Here is a 6,896-nt window from a genome sequence, read left to right as displayed (position 1 = left end):
ACAATACACAATCAACAGCACAATAATACACACAAAACAGAACACACAACACACACAGACACACTAAGTAACACACACACAGACACGCGCGCACACACACACACACACGCACGCACTCGCACACACACACACACACACACACACACCCGAACGCAGCTTCGATACAGAGCTACAATGTAACACATTTTGTATTAATAAAGTTTTATTTTCAACAGTTTTAAATACCTAAAGTTTAGTTTTATGGAGCCAAGGCAAAAGGCAAAGCTTAAAAGTCTAACTGCAGCTGAACACGCCTTCAATAAAAAAAACTTATCTGGCACCGCTCCCTGTTGGGATTTCGACATTTCAGAGTGCTCCCTGAACGCAGCAAACCGCCCCCTGAGCCGCAGTGAGTTTGTGCAGAGTGTGCGGAGAGTGTAGCGGTCACACAGCCGCAGGAGAGCCGGGTGCTTGCATGCTTTCTGTCCGCTCGGAGCGCCACTTCTCCCCCGGGGAATATCTCACTTCTGTGTCCGCCTTCCCGACGCTTCCGCCCGGCTTCTGATGCGAGTGTGAGCCGCTGATCCGCCGCCATGTCTCCCCGCTGTGAGTAACGGAGACACAGAGACAAAGTTTAAAGATATTCTGCACCTTTAGACGGGTCTATAAAGTGATAAGCTGAAGAACTGCATGTTTTTAATTCAAAACTAAATTTAATACATTTCTACACATTCTCAGCCTATAAACATAGTTTTATTTCCTCTAGATTAATGTTTTATAGGGAATATTCGTAAAAATGCCTCCTTTCTAAAGGTCAAGGTGACACGTTCACAAGTCTGTCTGAGAGCCAGAAAGAAATCCAAATACATCATGAATAAAACCGATAAAAAGCTGCAGATTCTGCGTCATTTGAGACGTTTTCAAGCATTGTTGCTCAAGAAAAAGTTATAAAATGAAAAAGAACTAGTTGAAAGTTCACGTTTGATTGATTTTGATTGATTAAGTTTATCTTCAGTCAGAAATGTTTAAAAAAAAAAAAACGTCGTCTCATTTTTTTTAAATGGTAAAGTGACGTGTTTGTCCCTGGTGACTTTGACTTCTCTGTAGTTTTATTTCCTCTCGATTAACTCGAGACCCACACACATACACACATACACACACACACACACACACACACACACACACACACACACACACACACACACACACACACACACACACACACACAGACAAAGTTGTGGATTAAAGGGCTGTTCTCTGGGTTTATTTGCAGAACAGTTTGTAAATGTGTTCAGAGTTTGAATTCTTTAGTCAGAAAAATCTAAAAGTTTGTCTCTGAGGGACTTTGACTTCTCCATGAATGATTTAGAAAATGTGTGAGCTCAAGGTGACATTCTCAAACTTTGTGTAAAACCCAGAAATACAAAATAATGGAGAAAAAGTGCTGCAAATCTCAAACTAAAGAGCTAAAAGAGGCTGAAAAACGTGGTCGAGCCGCAGAGATGAAGACATTTTACTTCAGAGTTAACTCACTAAATATGAGAAGAAAATACAAATGCATCACCGGTACATTAAGGCTGTAATAAAAGGTCAATAATAAACCTGAAATACTGTTAAAAGTTCTGGTTCAAGAGTTGCTTTGGGGGTTCATTTGCAGAAAGTTTGCAGATGTGTTCAGGGTGTGTTTGATAGTTAGACGCTTGCAGGTCAGAGGGCGACTTTCCACGCACGCACGCACACACGCACACACACACACACACACACACTTACACAGACAGACACATACACACACTGAGACACAGACACACTTACACAGACAGACACACACACTTACAGATGGACACACAAACTTAAACAGACAGACAGACAGACACACACACACTGAGACACAAACACACACAACCAGACAGACACACACACACACACACAGACACACACACACACACACACACACACACACACACACACACACACACTGAGACACAGACACACACAAACAGACAGAGGCACACACACAAACAGACAGAGGCACACACACACACACACACTCAGACAGACAGAGGCACACACACTTAGACACATGCACATATACACACACACACACACACACAGACATACACACACTTACACACACACGCACAGACATATACACACACACACATACACGCACAGACATACACACACACACACACAATGAGACTCATACACACACACAGACAGAGGCACACACACTGAGACACATGCACATATACACACACACACACAGACATACACACACACACACAATGAGACTCACACACACACACAGACAGAGGCACACACACTGAGACACATGCACATATACACACACACACACACAGACACACACACACACACACACACACACACACACACACACACACACACACACACACACACTCACACTCACACACACACACACACACACAACACACACACTGAGGGTTTGTGTCCGGCGCTGCGTTCACTGACACATTCTGCGAGCGTTCTGCATAGTTTATAAATGATCAGGCAGCTGAGTCAGCGGTTTCTCTCTCTTTATTTCTCCTCTTTCTCTAAAGACGAATAAACATCAACAGTAAACACTGAGCTGCAGATTCACATCTCGCAAGATCTCAAACATTGTTGCTCAAAGAATAAAAGACAGAAACTCTAGAAACCTAAAAACTAAACTTTCTTCTTAAAATATTCAACTTTTTTTCTCAGTAAGTCAGAAAAGTCTTAAAAAGAAAAAGTTCCTCGTCTCATTTAGCATGAAAGCAGTTTTATAAACTAAAGATTTTGTCTCATGGGTGACTGTCTGTCTCTCTCTCTCTCTGTCTGTTTATCTCTGTCTCTCTCTGTGTCTCTGTCTCTCTGTCTGTTTATCTCTGTCTCTCTCTGTGTCTCTGTCTCTCTCTGTCACGGTCTGTCTCTCTGTCGGTCTCTCTCTTTATGTCTCTCCGTCTGTCTGTCTGTCTGTCTGTCTCTCTCTCTCTCTCTCTCTCTCTCTCTGTGTCTGTCTGTTTATCTCTGTCTGTTCTACCCATAAATATAAATAAAGCAGAAAGAGAGGAGCTGCCAATAAGCAGATAAGTGAACGACTGATTTCATAAACAAGTGAACGCGTTGGAACAAACAGAAGCTGCTGACTCAGTTTCTGTCACATTTCTTCACTTCCTGTCGAACGACAGAAACATCTTGTCCCTCTCTGACCTTTGACCTGGTTCCTGTCGGCCGTCTGTGATCTTTATATCTAACCGATAAAGAAGAGGGTGTGGATCAGACGCTGGTCAAAGTGTCTGACAACATTATGGAAAGGATCCCTGAGATCCTTTTTGGTTTAACATGAAACAGCCCCGAAATCACCATCACCAAACTCCACCAGACTCCATGTAAATAATCAGGACTTTTAGCGTGTATAGAGCCAGCATATCTCCACCAGACTCCATGTAAATAATCAGGACTTTTAGCGTGTATAGAGCCAGCATAACTCCACCAGACTCCATGTAAATAATCAGGACTTTTTAGCGTGTATAGAGCCAGCATATCTCCACCAGACTCCATGTAAATAATCAGGACTTTTAGCGTGTGTAGAGCCAGCATATCTCCACCAGACTCCATGTAAATAATCAGGACTTTTAGCGTGTATAGAGCCAGCATATCTCCACCAGACTCCATGTAAATAATCAGGACTTTTAGCGTGTATAGAGCCAGCATATCTCCACCAGACTCCATGTAAATAATCAGAGTGTCTCTGGTCACATTCTGCAGGATGAAACCCTGTGTGTGTGTGTGTGTGTGTGTGTGTGTGCGCGAGGTGCGGCGTGTGGTGTGTGTGTGTACAGGTAAAGGTGTGTGTGCAATCGTGTGTGTGTGTGTGTGCGTGTAGTGTGTTTTGTGTGTGTGTGTGTGTGTATATGCGTGTGGTGTGGTGCGTGTGTGCGTGGGTGGTGGGTGTGTGTGTGTGTGTGTGCGGGGCGTGTGTGTGTGTGTGTGTGTGCGTGTGTGTGTGTGTGTGTGTGTGTGTTATGTGTGTGTGTGTGTGTGTGTGTGTGTGTGTGTGTGTGTGTGTGTGTGTGTGTGTGTACGTGTGTGTGTGTGTATGTGTGTGTGTGTATGGTGTGTGTGTGTATGTGTGTGTGTGTGTGCGTGTGTGTGGTAGGTGTGTGTGTGTGTGTATGTGTGTGTGGGGCGTGTGTGTATGTGTGGTGTGTGTGTGTGTAGTGTGCAGGTGTGGTGTGTGTGTGTGTATGCATGCAGGTAGTTGTAGTAGTGTGTGGCACCGTGTGTGTGTGTGTGTGTGTGTGTGTGTGTGTGTGTGTGTGTCTGTGTGTTTGTGTGTGTGTCTGTGTATGCGTGTGTGTGTGTCTGACCCACAATCCTTTGCACATATAAGCAAGTTTAGATGCTTTTTCTTGTCATTTTTCTGGACATTTTGTTGCTTTTTGACCCTTAATTTTCCTGGTTTGAGATTTCCTCCTCACATCTTTCAGACGGTCGGTCGAACCAAACCAAACATTTAACGGGACAAACGGACGAATGAAAAGAGTTATTGGCAGAGAAAGAGCTCTGTGCTCTCCAGCTGCCCACGTTCCCCCCCCGTTCCTCTCCGAGGGGATAACATAACACCACATTTCTTCTCTACAGCTGTTTTCTGTCACAAAACGATGCTGAGAGCACAGTTTTTATACTTAATGAGAAACAGATGCATCGTGGGTAACTGTGACCTCATACAAAAAAAACAGTATTTTAAAACGTCTGTCTGTCTGTCTGTCTGTCTGTCTCTCTGTCTCTCTGTCTCTCCCTCTTTCTATCTGTCTCTTTCTCACTGTCTGTCTGTCTGTCCATTTGTCTGTCTGTAGAGAGAGAGGTGGCTGATGGGACTTTGGAGCCACTAAAGTTCTTTTTATCGTCTGTCATTAATCATCTCCTCTGATAAACTTTCTCTGTCGGTACGTCAGAGACGCTTTAGAGACTCGAGGAAGTTTCCTGTTTCTGTGTCCCGTGTTCTCCGCCACGGCCACGCCTCTTTAGGGCACTAGAAAATTAAATTTAGTTTGAGAAGTGTTTCTGTCTCAGGACCGAACTCTAGCGAGATTTGGAGACACAGAGAAGCTAACGTCGGTGAACGCCCTAACTAAACTAATCTCCGTGATGCTAAATATGTCTTTTAGCTGTTTAAATATCTAATGTTAGCAAAAAATCATATTAATAAATGACTCAAATATAACTCTTCAACCATTCACACACAGACACAGATACACACACACACACACACACAGACACACACAGACACAGATACACACACACACAGATACACACACACACACACAGATACACACACACACACAGACACACACAGACACAGATACACACAGATACAGAGACACACACACACACAGATACACACACACACACACACACACACAGACACACACAGACACAGATACACACACACACACACACACACACACACACACAAGAGACACACACACACAGATACACACACAGATACACACACAGATACACACACACAGATACACACACACACAGACACAGATACACACACACACACATACACACACACACACACACACACACACACACACAGATACACACACACACACACACACACACAACACACACACACAGAACACACAAACACAGAGACACACAGACACACACACACACACACAGACACACACACACACACAGACACACACACACACAGACACACAGACACACACACAAACACAGAGACACACACACACACAGACACACACACACAGACACAGAGACACACACAACACAGAGACACACACACACAGACACACACACACACAGAGACACACACACACACAGAGACACACACACACACACACACAGACACACAGACACACACACACAGAGACACAACAACACACACACACACACACAGAGACACACAGACACACACACACAGACACACACACCACACAAACACACACACACACACACACACACAGACACACACACACAAGACACACAACACACACACACCAACAACACACACAATACACACAGACACAGACACACACACACACACAAGACACACACACACACACACCACAACACACACACACACAATACCACACAGACACACACACACACACACACACAACACACAGAACATCACACACAGAGACATCACACACACACAGAGACACACACAACACAGACATCATCAACAGACACACACACATATCATCCCAAATATCTCACATCACCTCACATAAGTATCACTATCCATCACACGGCACAACCAATAATCATCATCACATCATCACATCATATCACATACCACACATGAAACCAATACACAATATCATCAATATCATCATCACCACATCATCAGATCATCATCATCACACATCACGGCATACCACAAATCACAATCACGCTCACACTAATCACACAATCACCACTATCATCAAATCATCACAACACCATCATACCTACACAATACATCACCACACAAACACATCACATATCACACACACATCACAGTACCACCCAACCACCAACACATACCATACATCATCATCAAACCATCATCATACACCACACATATCATCACCACACCACACTACACAACACCATCATCATCCACCAACCACACCGTTTCAACGAAATCACCTTTAGGAGACAGGACGTGCATACGCTTCATACACTGCCTGAACGCCTTAGCAACAGAGGATCCTTTGGTTGTGTTCTTTATAACCCAATGGACCCCTCAGGTAATGTTAGATATGTCAATCACAGACCATTGTCCTAGCTTAGGGCGGATTGAGTCTTGGCTGAAGCTTATCCTTAAACTGGGATTGAAGGATGAGGCATCTTGTGTGTGTGTTTTGTGTTTTGTGTGTGTCTCTGTGTGT

At 44.0% G+C, this 6,896-nt stretch overlaps 1 protein-coding gene across 1 annotated transcript in view; it reads left to right on the top strand.

The window, feature by feature from the left end:
* The first annotated feature begins 374 nt into the window (after nt 1-374).
* Nucleotides 375-6,896, top strand: part of LOC120544909 — a 50,378-nt gene continuing 43,856 nt past the window's right edge. The window contains exon 1 of the mRNA XM_039778784.1: nt 375-585. The gene's annotated coding sequence lies outside the window, so the exon portion shown is untranslated. The remainder of the gene's footprint in view (nt 586-6,896) is intronic.

Source organism: Perca fluviatilis, chromosome 2, assembly GCF_010015445.1.
Source record: "Perca fluviatilis chromosome 2, GENO_Pfluv_1.0, whole genome shotgun sequence".
Taxonomy (NCBI): Eukaryota; Metazoa; Chordata; class Actinopteri; order Perciformes; family Percidae; genus Perca; species Perca fluviatilis.
Note: the sequence above shows the minus strand (reverse complement) of the source record. Positions and strands in the feature narration are given on the sequence as shown.